Here is a 14,652-nt window from a genome sequence, read left to right as displayed (position 1 = left end):
TGTTGAGCGATGGAATGCCTGAATTCAAGGAGCAAGTAGACTGCACTTCATCAGAGGAATGTAAAGGGATGGGACAGAGGTGGGACCCTATCTTTGCTGAGCATCAGTTATCTGCCAGATAGTGGCTTAACTTGTCATTTCTCCTTTGAGAGAATAACATGATGTCATACAAAGTTTCAGAGTCTGGCTCTATTGCGACCTCAGCTTTTGCAGCATCTGCAACTCCCATGCCTTCCCATTGACTTTCCCCTACCCTCATTTTTGTGTTTAATATTCACTTAAGGAGTCAGGGCATAATGAAACTCCTTTGAACTTGGGGCATATGTTTTTTAAAAGTAATTTTTATTGAGATATAATAAACACAACATTATATTAGTTTCAGTTGTAAAACACAATGATTTGATATTTGTATATATGGCAAAATAATCACCAAGATAAATCCAGTTAACATTCAAGTGAACTTGGGACATCTTAACATTCTCTTCCACAAAGACAACTCTCAGATAACCAGAAACCTTGTGGTTCTTCTGGGACTGCTGCATGGGTTCATTCAAGTGATTAAGTCACCATTTTCTAAGAGCTTACACTGCACATGTGGAAAGAAGGTGTGGCTCAGCCCACAAGAAGCTCAACATACAGTTAAAACATGTGTGAGCTTATTCATGTACACACATGTGCATGAATATTCAACCATAATGGAATCCGTAAGTAAGCAATATAACAGTGAGCTAATTCTGTCTTAAAAGCAGAGATAAATATGAAAGATCATGGAAGTTTTCACAAAAGAAAAGACACAAAAATAGAGCCTTGAAAACTAACTCTTTTTTCTTGGGTGGGGGGTGGGGGGTGTTATTGTTGGTTTTTCCAGGCAGAAGGGGCCACACAAGCAAAGATGACAGTACACAAGAGGGCCTGAGTGTGAACTGTTTGAAAAGGTGGGAAATAAAGCGGGTGCAGTATCCCAGAAGGGTGTTAAATGAGTGTGCCATGACTAAATTTGTGTTTTGGGAAGACCCTTTTGGCAGCTAGTGTGGACACTGGATTAGAGGCTGGAAAGATGCCCGAACACAGAGCTTTATGCCAAGATGCCTGCCTTTCCATCCTCTTGTCTACCACATAAAGGCTTCAGGAGGGCTGGATTTTGAAGACTGACATTTGCAGATGGGTTGAACCATTAGAATAGGTTGTAGACCTACGTGTACGTATGAATGCCTTTGTAGTCAGCAAAACGCACGGAGGGTACAGATTGTTGTTGGGGAGGAATAAGAAAGTAGCTCAATGATTTGGTCTAATTTGTACTTACAAGTCTTAATTTATCATGAGTAAGATTTCTTCTGATCATTATTAGGTTTACACTTAACTTCCTAAAGCCCCTTCTGCATTCTAAGAAGAGTTTGCTTTATGTGTTAACACTGGCTCGGGCTCAGCCCCAGCCCCAGTCACAGTTCCAGCTACAGGGAAATTGCAAAGCTCTCTTAACCTCAACTTGGCATAGCTCCTTTCATAAGGATTTACTCTTAGTAATTTACATTTTAACAACTCTGTTAACACAGATAGACCATCATGTTATGAAGTTCAAGTGGGATTTGCAGAGAGCTCTTATGGCCTAATACAGTCCCCCTTAGATTGTATTTTGGAATATGGTTTAACCATCTCAGCAAGATTCAAGAGTTTTAACTATCCAAAACTATTTTTTTAAGTGCTGACTTAATTGCTGTTGTATTTAACTGCCTTTTCACACATATGCTTTAAGCATTTTGCACATATGTAACCAAATGAACTAGAGACTGAATTTCTAAACAGCCAAGAAATAACAATGGGGGTTTTATTCTACAGTAAGATACACAAACCCTAGCATGTCTGACAACAGACAGAAGTCATGTAAAGAGCTGTCATTTGCAGTCTTGGGATTCTTCTTCTACCTGTTAATTTTCTCTCAAAGAATAAAAATGCATTGCTCAATCTGGGCCTTGGAAAGTGACTTCTGTGCCACAGTGGATGATGGTGTTAGGCCAGGTTCTGTATTAGAAATTTTCAAATAATGATGATAACCAAGTGCGTGCCTTCTGAATCCCATCTACGCCTTTCTTTACTCTCAGCATCTTCCTTCCCCTTGTCTACAACTAAAGTCCCAACTGGAGGGTTCTGGGATTTTCTGATAGACAGATGGCTATGCAGAGCACTGCCATCAATCCACTTGGTGCAGAGTGAGGATGAGAGTTACCTCCTTTAGGAAAATTCCCAGCAAAGTCTGAGAGAATTAGAGATTTCATGGCATGTGGGCAGAAGTGCTAACAGTCTGCAGTAAGAGATTAAAAACTGACACACCTAAACTATTGAATCAGTGTAACCCTATGAGCTTTATTGTTCAACAAAGCCTATTTTCATTTTATACCTGAATTAAAAAAAGAAAAATCAAGACATTCTCCCCCGGCCCCCAGAAGTTTATTGCAACATCCACCAAATTTATAACATTTAAAAATATTTTTAATATAAACCTAATATTTGCAACAGCCTATGAAATTGAACTTGTTTTCCTTTTCCTTTCTTCTTCTGCTTTAAGTTTTATTTTCTCTTCATGTTATAATAGGAACAACACTCGATGAAGAGGCCAGAGGTCTGTATTTCAGCCTAGACCTTGTCAATACAGCTGGAAACCCTGGAAGGTCAATTAACCCTCCTAAGTTTCAGATTCCTCATCCCATAAAGATGACAGAAACTTTCTGGACCACTTGCCCCACAAGACTATTGTGAGCCCCAGACAAGACCATGTCTGTGAATGAAGTCTAAAACCCACCATGAGCCAGAGCAAAGAATGGGAGTTTCAGAGTTTCCATAGATATTTCACATCAAGCATCATGTAGTTTCAATGCACATAGTTTCCTTTGACGTTATCCATAACTTTGGACTGCAAATAATTTACATTCTTAGCATCAATTTAATAATAACTTGCTGCATGTGCTTCCTGCAATATTTATAACTAACCATGAAGACAGTAACTTTCTCACCTGCGAACTAAATATTTTAATGGTGTGATTCCATATTAAATTATATAGTATCAGACCATCATTTAAACCATTTCAGATCTGAGATTTGCCAACATGGTTTCATATACTGTCTACTACTGCTGGATTATTCTTTCAGTCCACAAATACTGATTAAGCAAACACTCAGAGTGCTAGCTGCAGAGACCAAGCAGCTGCTGAGAATTAGGAAGTGAGTGAAAAAGGAAAGTAAGGAGGAGCACATTTTGTAGATTGTGAATTTTGGGAGAATTTTATGGGGAAATTTTTCCTTTTTTTTTTTTTAAACAAAGCTTCTTTACAGATTTCTACACTTCATCATAAAAATTTACAATGATTTTCAAAATGTTTCTTTGGCAGTGGAGATAAAATTTGGTCTGGTAAAAACCCTAATAGCTGTCTCTTTTAACCAACAGCTCATCTAAAACTTTTTTTTTACCAAATCCAGAACATAAGAGAACTTACAATGAAGGCTGGAGGGTAGGAGACCCAAAATCAGCTGATAGAAAAACTACGCTTTTCTTGGATGGAGCCTGTATAAATCCTTTGCACTTATGTGTAGAACTGCTCAGATCAATATCTGTGGAGTTGAATTCAAAAGCAGCAAGAGCCAGGAACAACAACTGCACTAGATTGGGTCCAGGAACATGTAATGGGACTAGAAAGAGGGATTTTCCAAAACTCTGAGTTTTGTTTTCATCTATAATACTGCAAACAAATGGAAATGCTGCTATGTGAAATCCTGGCACTTTTTTGGCTTATAAAAGGGCCACATATACAATAACTATGGGCTATTAGGCCTTGTCAACTCGAGATCAGAGAGAGCAGTGTGGGTACCTTCCAATGGCTAATGATCTCCTAATGAAGTGCATTTGTATCTTGATAAGGAGTATTTAAATAATTCTAACTTTTTAATACTATCATTTGAATTTCATTTCTCTGTTAAACAAATCTCTAATACTGAATCATATACTTCTATTTGGGCTTGTATATTGAAGAAAATTTGAATTGTAGAAATATTTGCTAATCACATACAGAATTCAAGCACCGTATTTTCAAATGAAGCTTGCTTTTAAGTTCTTTCCTTTAAAAATATATTCAACTAAGTAATCTATATTTTATCGTATTTTAAGCAAATACACATAGAAACCTTCAGAAAAAGTTAATATGCACCACTTTCTTTTTCAACAGCTTTAAAAGGAAATAGCATGATTAGCCAAAAGCAGATTACGAAAAGGATTGACACGTTGTAAGACTGTGGGTTTCAGAACTGGATAGTAAAACCATATCGTCTTCTCTAAGCACTACAGAACAGAGATTAGCTGACTTCTATGTCCAGCAATATGGTAGATGCAATCTCCTGAGTGACCCTCCTGATAGACACCACTAAAATTTCTGGATAAAATATTTTAGGCACTTTTTAAAAATGAATAAATGACCTGACAAAAAGGTCAGGAATCTTCAGAAGAAGAAAAACAACTGGGAATTAAATGAATACCAAAGTCAGCTAAATGAAACCACTCAGCTACTAGAAGAAATGTGGATGAGTTCTGCTTTAATTTTCAATGTGGAAAAAGACTTTCTAACTGTAACTCAAAATCCAGTGGCAATAAAAATGGAAGAAAATATTTGTAACAGTTATCATAGATAAAAAGGTTAGTATGTCTGATTTTAAAGAACTTTTAAAAGTTAGGAGAAAAAAGTCCAAAATTCCTTATAAAAATAGGCAAAACACAGACAATTCACAAAAAAAGATCTCAAATGGCCCTAAAACATATGAAAAAATGTTTATCTTCACTCATAATAAGAAAATGAAAATTAAAATTACACTGAAATGCCATCTCTTACCCAATAGATTTGCAAAAATTTTAAAATGTGACTATACTTTCTATTGGTAAGACTGTCAAAAATAGTTTCATATATTGCTGGTGAAACTGCAAAACAGGAAAAATCCTATATGGAGGGGAATTTGTCAATAACAAAACTTTTATGTACTTGTCCTTCAACTCAGAAATCCCCCTGTTAAAAGCTTACCCAGAGTATACAACTCCAACAATATAAAAATTCATGTGCAAAATGCTATTCATGGTAGCATCATTTGTAATTACAAAATGTTGGAAACTACCCAAGCATCCAAGCTTAGGAGATTGGTTCAATAAACTATGGAGTATACACCCAATGGAGTACTATATAGCTGTAAAAAATAAGGATGATTTCTCTGAACTGTTGTGGATTTATTTCTAGGAGATATTATTAAGGGAAAAAAGCAAAATTCTAAAGAGAGTATGTGTTATGACATCTTTTGTGAAAAAATAAAAGGACAATAAGAAAATATATCTACTTATCATTGCAAAAAAGAAAAACAGATGGATTAACCAGAACACAATAAACTCTGTTACCAAATAGGGGTGGGAAGAATGGAATGGAAAATATGAGAGGGAGTGAAACTTCTTTCACTTTTGAAAGTGTATCACTATCCTACATACTCAACAAGGAAATTAAATCAGTAAGAGTAGGAATTGGAGGGAAGAACACCTAAAATAGAAAGAAGACAAAAAGAAAAATGAACCTCATTATATTTCAAATCAATACTATAAGCACACTGAAGAGTGTAAAAAAGAAAGAACTAATAATCCATGTAACTAAGAACACAGTGTTAGACTATATACCCTCAGAATTGGGAAGAGTTGGATACGGGAGACAAGAGAATGCAAACCCATCCTTAATTCTTTGCAGTGGTTTGTTTATTGTTGTGGTATGGGTGACACAATTCTGAAATTCTGAAACTATTCTAAATGTATTACAAGATTGAGCAAATGAGTAAATGTGCCAGGTTGTTGGGAGCCAGGGGCCTCACCATGGAGAAGGAGAGTTACAAATAAGGAATGGAGGGAAGGCAAGAAAACATCCTGTGGGAATAGACTGGAATTGGAGATATCAGGATAAACTTATAATTTCTAAAATACCTATATGTAAGCCTATATGCATGTTTCTATTTGTATGTCTGTATATGTATGTATATACATGCATATGTTTCCTAGCTCTGTCCACTGAAAGGGCCAAGAAACAAAGATACCCCAGCAGCAATGAGTATACCTGGAACCCATTCCTTGGTCTCTAAACCATTCCTCACTAAAAAGAACCAGGGGTCCTTGGATAAACAACTGATCCCAGGGAAGGTACCAGATAAGCCTACAACAACTTGTTACACCAGAAAATCACAAAGTGCTGAAAAGTTTTATTGGAGCTTATCATAAGGACACAGTAGCCAGCTTGAAGGGACCCCCACTAATATGGGACAATTTGAGTAACCAAATAATTAACTTCAGTCATTCTAAACCATTAAAAGATAGAAATTCATGCATCCACTGCAATAGTATATAAATAAATAGACAAGGGAGGTCTCCTGCTTACTATAACATGCCAAGAATCTACTAGTAAATCTCAACAGGGTCCTGGGTTAGAAAATCATGATCTTATAATCATAATGGTAAAGAATCATTAATGAATGGTAAACTCAGGGAGAAATTTTGATGAGGAATAGGGTATTTACATGGTTTTACACACAGGATACTTAACAGTTGGAAGAGATAATAATAATTATTATTATTACACCATTATAAAATTGGGCAGTACACTGACTAGGTGATCACAATTAACACCAGTGAGGGACTGATGAACACTGTGTCCCTCCAGATGTGATACCCTAAGAAGTACTACAACATCACTAATGCACTATTCTGGCTGAAATCTATAAGCTCAAATTAATCAGAAAGAAATAATAGGAAAAGTACAAAATGAGGAAAGTTCTGTTTTTTAAAAAAAAAAGTGAGTTGCCGTCGGTAGGGGGGAGTCTGTAATCTTCAAAAATGTCAATGTCATAAAACATCAGAAAGGCTCTAGAAATGTTCCAGACTAAGGGACCTCAACAGATATAACAACAAAATGCAGTTCCTGTCCCTAGAATGGATCTTGTCTTGGAGGGGGAAAATGCTATAAAAAATGTTACGGATCAACTAACAAAATTGGAATATGGATGGTAGAATAAATAAAAGGTTAGTATCAGTATCAACTAACAAAGCTGACAATCGTACTGTGCTTATGTAAGAGTACAATTTTTTTTTTAAGCAGTAACAAACGTTTCTACAGAAATGGGTAAGTAACACATGTAAGAGAATATCCCTAGTCTTAGGAAATACACTAAAGTAGCAGTAAAAGGTCCATGGTGCATGCAGTGTAATGATTCAGGAAAAAATATTATATATTTTTATATATTTATTTATTTTATATATTTTAAATAGAGAACCAAAAGAGAGAGAAAGGAGAAGAGGAAGGAGAGTGAGAGTGCAAACAATAAACCCAACGGGGTAAAACAACAGTGGGTGCAACCGGTTTAGTAGTGTCCCCCAAGAATTCACGTCCTTCCCAGGACCTAAGAACCCTATTTGGAAGTAGGGTTCTTATGGATGTAATTAAGATGAGGTGACGCTAGAAGAGGGTGGGCTCTTAATCCAACATGACTGGTGTTCTTAAAAGAAGAGAAGGGACACAGAGACAGACATGTACACACGGAAGATGATATAAAGAGACATACAGAGAGAAGGTTATGCAATGAAGTAGGGAGAGATTGGAGTGATGCTTCCATAAGCCAAGGGATGCCAGGGGTTGCTGACAACACCAGAAGCTAAGAGAGCGTGAACAGATTCTTCAGAGCTTTCAGAAAGAGAATGGTCCTGTCAACACCTTGGTTTTGGACATTGAGCCTCCTGAATCATAAGATAATACATTTCTGTTGTTTTAAGCCACCGAGCTTTTGGTAATTTGTTACAGCAATCACAGGAAACTAATACAATAAGGAAATCTGGATAAAGGGTATACAGGGTATGCTTTGTACTATTTTGTGTTGTTTTTTGCAACTTTTTGTAAGTCTGAAAGTATTTCCAAATAAAAACTTTTTTAAAGGATGTAAAACAAACAAACAACAAAAGTGAAAAACAGAAAAATAGGGCTTCTAAGACTCTCAAAGGCCATGGCCTGGTTTAGTCTCCTAGGGAGATTCGTGAGTGTGACTTCTGTCTAACAGAAAGAATTATAAACTGATGCACAAAAAGCTCACAACATTTTCAAAGGAATCTTAACAACTTAGACTGAAAACAACAGACATAACACAAAATGAAAAAGTCTTTGTATTTCCAAACTGCTATGGACAGGAAACAGCCTTAGAGAATTACTCAGCTCCAACCACAGGCCATTTCTTATGGAAAAGGAAAGGGGACTCACAGAGCAGAACCAAGAGCCCAGAAAGCAGAGCCCTGCAGAACAACCCCCAGGGAATAGGAATGATCCCTAAGCAAGGACCCTGCAATACCCACTCAGTGAATTTCAGTATAAGCCTGGACAAGTATTCTCATATTTCTTGTGTTTGAATGGAGGGTCTCACTCTTGTATGTTGAATGTGTTAGGAACAGAAAAGTTGTCTCTTCTCTTCATAGGTCTTCAGATTAAAAGGAATGAAACTCAAGTTGTACCTGAGGAGTGGTATCCCACCGAGGAGCCTCATCTGCACTCGGACTTGATCAACACGATAAGCTCCTGGACTTCACGTTGATTCTTAAAGAGATGAAACGTAGTGGTCTTGGGACTAAGGAATGCATGTATTTTGCACATGTGAGGGGTGGAAATTGTTGTGGTCAAAAGGCAGGCTGGGGCAGAGGGTATTTTCCAAATATGGCATAACATTACTGTCATTCTACATGCTCTTACTACAGTGTGACTTTGACTCTTCTCCCATCAGTACAGGAGGTCTGTAACAGGGTTGCCAGATTTAACAAGGAAAAATACAGGAAGCCCCTGAATTTTTAGTATGTGGCCCAATATTGCACGTGGCATACTCAATACTAAAAAAAAAAAACAAAAAACCTGATTTATCTGAAATTCAAAGTTAACTGAGTATTCTCATATTTTATCTGGAAACCCTATAATTCTTCACCCTTAAATTTGGGTGGGTTTGGCATTATGGCAGATATGCTACGTGACTTCCAAGGCTAGGTCATAAAGGAGGTACAGCTGCCTGGTTCTGTCTCTTAGGTCATTTGTATTGAGAATATAGCCGCCACTGCTGTGAGCAAGCCCAAGCAGCCTGTGGAGAGGCCCACATGGAAAGGAACCAGATGGCTGGCCAACAGCTCTGGCTACGCCCCCAGACAACAGCTGGTCCCAACCAACTTGCTAGCCTTGTGACTGTGTGAGAGCTGTGTTAAAAGTGGGCCTTTACTCCAGCACATAGTTGAGCCATCTCAGTTGTGCCACTAAATTTTAGGGTTCTTTGTTATGTAACAATAAGATAAGTAGAAAACTAGTGGGAAAAAATAGAGAGAGAAAGATTGAGGTTTTAAGGAATCAGCTCATATGATTTCTGAAACTTAGCAAGTCCAAAATGTGCAGGTTAGGCCAGCAGGCCAGAGACCCAGAAAAAAGTTGCATTTCGAGTCCGAAGGCAAACTTCTGTCAGAATTCCCTCTTGCTTGGGAGAGATCAGTCTTTGTTTTATTAAGGCGTTCAGCTAACTGAATGAGGCCCTTCTACATTACTGGAAGGTAAACTGCTTTATTCAAAATCCACCAAATTAAATGTGAATCTCATCCAAAAACCTTCACAGAAACATCCACAATGTTGTTTGACCAAATATCTGGGCACCATGGCCCAGTCAAGTTGACATAAAATTAGCCATCACATGTATCAAAGGCTCAAAGCTCAGGATTCAAGCACTTTTCTTCTGGGCCCTGGAGAGGCCTTGACACTTTATTACGTACAATTTCACTGGAAATGACAGATGAACACATGCTCTTTGCTGCCACAATTTACTATTGATTGGCACTGATGCTAAGAATCCAAATTGCAACTCTGGGGGTATAACATTCACTAGATGACAGACAGATTTGAAAAATTCCTTTAATGCCATATAGAAACTAACCCAAGCAGCAGGTTTCTTTATCAGTACCCCATGAACTGTGGGGAGGAACACAAGGTATAGCCTTGAGAAACGGCACATGCACTTTAAGGCTTTGACACTAATGACCAGTATCCAGAGACAAAAATGGACGTGAGGGTTAATTAGTACTTTCACTACCCTCGCTACTTCCGCCTATCCCTGACCTATGGAGAATGGGGAGACGAGAACATGCAATGCTGCTTTAGCACGGTTTCCAGAACACACCCAGTAAGGATGGATATGGAAAGAACTTCTCTTCCTACCTTGCAAAAACTCTAGTGGTGCATAGAGGAGTGTCTTACTTCAGGGAGGACTTTCCACAGCTTTCTTATCTCTCCCCTTTCATGTCATATGCTGGCCCCACCTCTCCTTGGCTTAGTCAAATCAATTTCTCCCCCTTGAAGGAGAAGGAGGAAAACTCTTTGTGCTATACACATGAAAATTTCCAAAAATCTGGGTAGAGAATGATCAATATGTTATATCTTGCAATATGTCTGTTTTTGCTGGGTAAGACTCTACTTCCAATTTGGATTAATACTAGAGAGTCAAGTTTCAGATACCTGGACCCTTACTTTCCAACTATTTCACATCCATGATATCTAGCTCTCACACCTAGAAGAGAACTGACCCTCCCTACTTGGCCAAACTCTTCTTTCTCTACCTGGGTACTTGCCAATATCCTGAATTCCTATGAAGCTTGTACATCATTTTACTTACTTCTTTGGTCAAAAATACAATCAGTCTAAGTCGGGCCACTTCCCTGAGTCTGAATAAATCACTTACTCCCTTAACATCTCTGAGCTTCAGTTCTTCTTCTGTAAGGATAATAGCCAGAAAATGGCAATTACTATGCCTTCCTCACAGACTGTGTGACTATCAATGAGAGAAGCTGGAGGAAATGCTTCAAAATTTAAAAAGTAAAGAAAAATCATAGAATATAAAGTTTTTTGTTGTCAGATCTGCCTTACAGGTTTTTCTGAAAAAATTCAGAAAATAGAAATTTTGTCTGTCTTCCTTTTCAATGGAATCATTCATCCCAAGCTTCAAGCTTTTGAAGTCATTTCCCATATCTTTTCCATTTTCTATTCCAAAATGAATACATCTCCTACATTTTTCTTTCACTTTCCATCCAGGATGTTCCATCCAGGATGTTCTGTCTCTAACTCTCCTCCACCCACCTCAGCCAGCCACCTCCAAATCCAATCCTTCTGACACATGACTGCCACATTAGTCTTAAGCCATGTATGTTTAGAATTCCATTCCCTTGCTCAAGAATAACTAGAATCTCCTCACTTTCCTGTAGGATAAATTTCAAAGGCCTTCATTTATCTTATCTTCCACTGCTCCTCTTTATAATCTGCCCAATCAGTAAAATCTTTCCTCATGTCTTGATCATTCCAATGCTCATAATCTCCAATACTTTGCTCATACTATTTTTCTACACTGGATGACCCTTGCTTTTTCCCATTCTGATATAAAGTCTAATGTGGTTTATGGTGCTCAGCGCAGCCATAAATCATTAGAATAAGGAAATGATGACTTGTGTCTGCTCTCATTATAACACCAGTTCTATCAACATCGCTAATGTCCAGCCTCTTTGTACTTATGAACCGGGCAAGATGCTTGATTAGGTTTGTAAGGACATCTTGTACTACAAGACTAAGCCAACCAGGGTAAAGACATTTTATTGAACAAAAATGTCCCATGATTAAGAAAAATTAGTACTTGCAGCAATCAACCACATTGCTCTCCATTCCTCTCCATCTAATGTTATGACCACTTAGAGCAATGGAAAAAATTTTGTGTTCTAGAACAGAAAGCAACATTTTAAAAGTAGCATAAAGTAAACAAGGAAAAAAAAATCTCAGAGAATCATCTCAAGAAGTCCTCATCATTTAAAGAAGTTATTCTCTTAAAGTACAATTTCAAAAAGTTAAAAGCACTCATGCAAATACAAAATGAACATAAGTCAAAGATTTTATTTGTCATTTTCTTTTACTCAAGTTATTAGTTAGTAAGGGAAACAGTAAGATTTTAAGACAAGCTTAAAGAAGATTTGAATATATGTATGTTCATATATATGTATATATATACATACATATATATGGAATTTATGTTTCTGAAATATCTTTGGGATGCTGAAAGCGAGTAGCTAGTACATGTAAAATTGCTTACTATTCTTAAGCACAACAAGGTATTAATGTTTAGGCTTCTCTTTATTATAGACAGGAATCAATTTTACCTCTACCAGACAAAATTCATTTCCATTACTATGGACGATATCATACGTACTACAGTCAGCTTTTTATAAGTTAACTTCTTCCCCTACAGAAGGTCCATAGAAAACCAGTGAAAGCAGCACAGCTGTTTACAGTCAGACAACCCCCCAAGTGTACACTAGGCAACATCCAGCACTGCACTGAAAGGACATACATCAATCTCTTTTGCCCACTTCCATGTCTGATCCAACGTTTCCTGATAACTCAATGGACAAGTATATGGGGGAAAAGAAAGCAGGGGTGGTCTCCAGTTAGATCAGCCAAGGCCACGAAATTGAAAATTAGAAGGGGCAAATTAAAGCTGATGCCCCACAAAAATGCCATGGGTGGGCACAGGGGACAGTTTGACTTTCAAGCTCCTGCTTCTAAGACCTTTCTTACTATCACTAAGACCTTGAAAACAACCTAGACTCCTATTTGTAACCCCCCAAAAACTTCTCAACACAGTCAGACAATCAAGGTATACTTTACCATAGGCCAAGATGTGGTGGAGATCTTGAGCTAATTCTGTTCAGTTCAAGCTAACCTAAGTCACAAGACTTTTGCTCTCACTCACCACAAGATTAACAGACCAGGATCCTGCCTTCCTTCAGACAGATTATAAATGTCTCAGGACACCAAGTAAGAAGTAGTCCCACCCAGGGTGGCTGGGAGCATCCCAATTAAAGCTCTGAAAAGAAGGTACTGCTGAGGGTCCATGAATGGTAAGGTGACCAATGCTAGGGAGTTTCTCATTAGGAAGCTAAATCCAAAGCCAAGTAGCCTAGCTCCTCAACCCAGGGGATACTCAAAAGGAGACTCGACTGCCTGTAGGCACTGGCTTAACTCCTTTATAGCTCATGGGCACTGAATACCTTGATTGCTTGCTCCAGTAGGACACAGAGTGGTCTCAAGATGTCATCCCTCTTCCTTCCCTCATGGTCCACCCAAGTTCTACCTCACTAACACAGGAAACAAACTATGGTTACCAAAGAGGAAAGGGTAGGGGAGGGATAAATTAGGAGTTTATGATTCACAGATACACATTACTATATATAAAGGGGATGAACAACAAGGACCTACTGTATTGCACAGGGAGCTATATTCAATTTCTTGTAATAACATATAATGGCAAAGAATCTGAAAATATATATATATGTACAACTGAATAGTTTTGCTGTACACCTGAAAATTGTAAATCAACTTAAAATCAGTGCAAACCAACTAAACTTCAATAAAAAATAAAATTAAAAAAATACTGATTTAAAAATGGGCAGAGGACTTGAATAGACATTTTTCCAAAGAAGACATACAGATGGCAAACAGGCATATGACAAGAGACAACAAATAAAAAGTACTGGTGAGGATGTGACAAAAAGGGAACTCTCATGCACTGTTGGTGGGAATGTACATGGTTCAACCACTGTGGAAAACAGTAAGGAGATTTCTCAAAAAATTTAAAATAGAACTACTATATGATAGAGAAGTTTTACTCCTGGTTATTTATCCAAAGAAAACGAAAACACTAATTTGAAAAGATACACGCACTTCTATGTTCATCACAGCATTATTTACAATAGCCAAGATATGGACACAACCTAAATGCCCATCAGTAAATGAATGGATAAAGAAGATGCAGTATATATATACAATGGAATATTACTCAGCTATAAAAAAGAATGAAATCTTGCAATTTGATACAACATGGATAGACCTATAGGGTATTACACTAAGTGAAATAAGTCAGAGAAAGAAAAATACTTTATGATTTCACTTACATGCAGAATCTAAAAAACAAAACAAGTGAATAAATATAACTAAATAGAAACAGTCATAGATAAAAAGAGCAAACTGGTGATTGCTAGAAGGGAGAAGGTGGGGGAGAAGAGAAAGAGGTACAAACTTCCAGTTACAAAATAAATGAGTCACGGTATGAAACACACAGTGTGAGGAATACAGTCAACAATTATGTAATTTCTCTGCATAGTGACAGTTGGTTAAAAAAAAAAAGGAAAAGAACGAATGACCTTTTGGAAGACCTCATCCTCCCCCTCACTCCCACTACCAACTCAAGAGTCATGTCTTGGCAGGACTCAGTATGATACTTATATTACAACACAACATAGTAACCCCAGCTCTCCTACTAAGAAATAACATAGTGGGAAAGATACATATATATATATATGAAAATAGGCCAACATTAATACACTTTGGTAATGGCTATACTGCAGATGTATTAGTCAAAATTAGAGTTGGTATACATAACAGAAAACCTAAATCAGGCCAGTTTAAGCCACAAGAAATAAAACTCTATCTCTCACGTAAAGAGTTCAGCAATATACAGTCCAATGCTATTAAGGCAATTTCAGTGTCAATCTCT

General features: G+C 37.4%; 1 long non-coding RNA gene across 2 annotated transcripts in view; it reads right to left on the bottom strand.

The window, feature by feature from the left end:
* LOC116668909 overlaps positions 1 to 14,652 on the bottom strand; it is a 161,182-nt gene that overhangs the window by 135,529 nt on the left and 11,001 nt on the right. The window lies entirely within an intron of this gene.

This window comes from Camelus ferus, chromosome 15, assembly GCF_009834535.1.
Source record: "Camelus ferus isolate YT-003-E chromosome 15, BCGSAC_Cfer_1.0, whole genome shotgun sequence".
Lineage (NCBI taxonomy): Eukaryota > Metazoa > Chordata > Mammalia > Artiodactyla > Camelidae > Camelus > Camelus ferus.
This window is presented reverse-complemented; position numbering and strand designations above follow the sequence as displayed.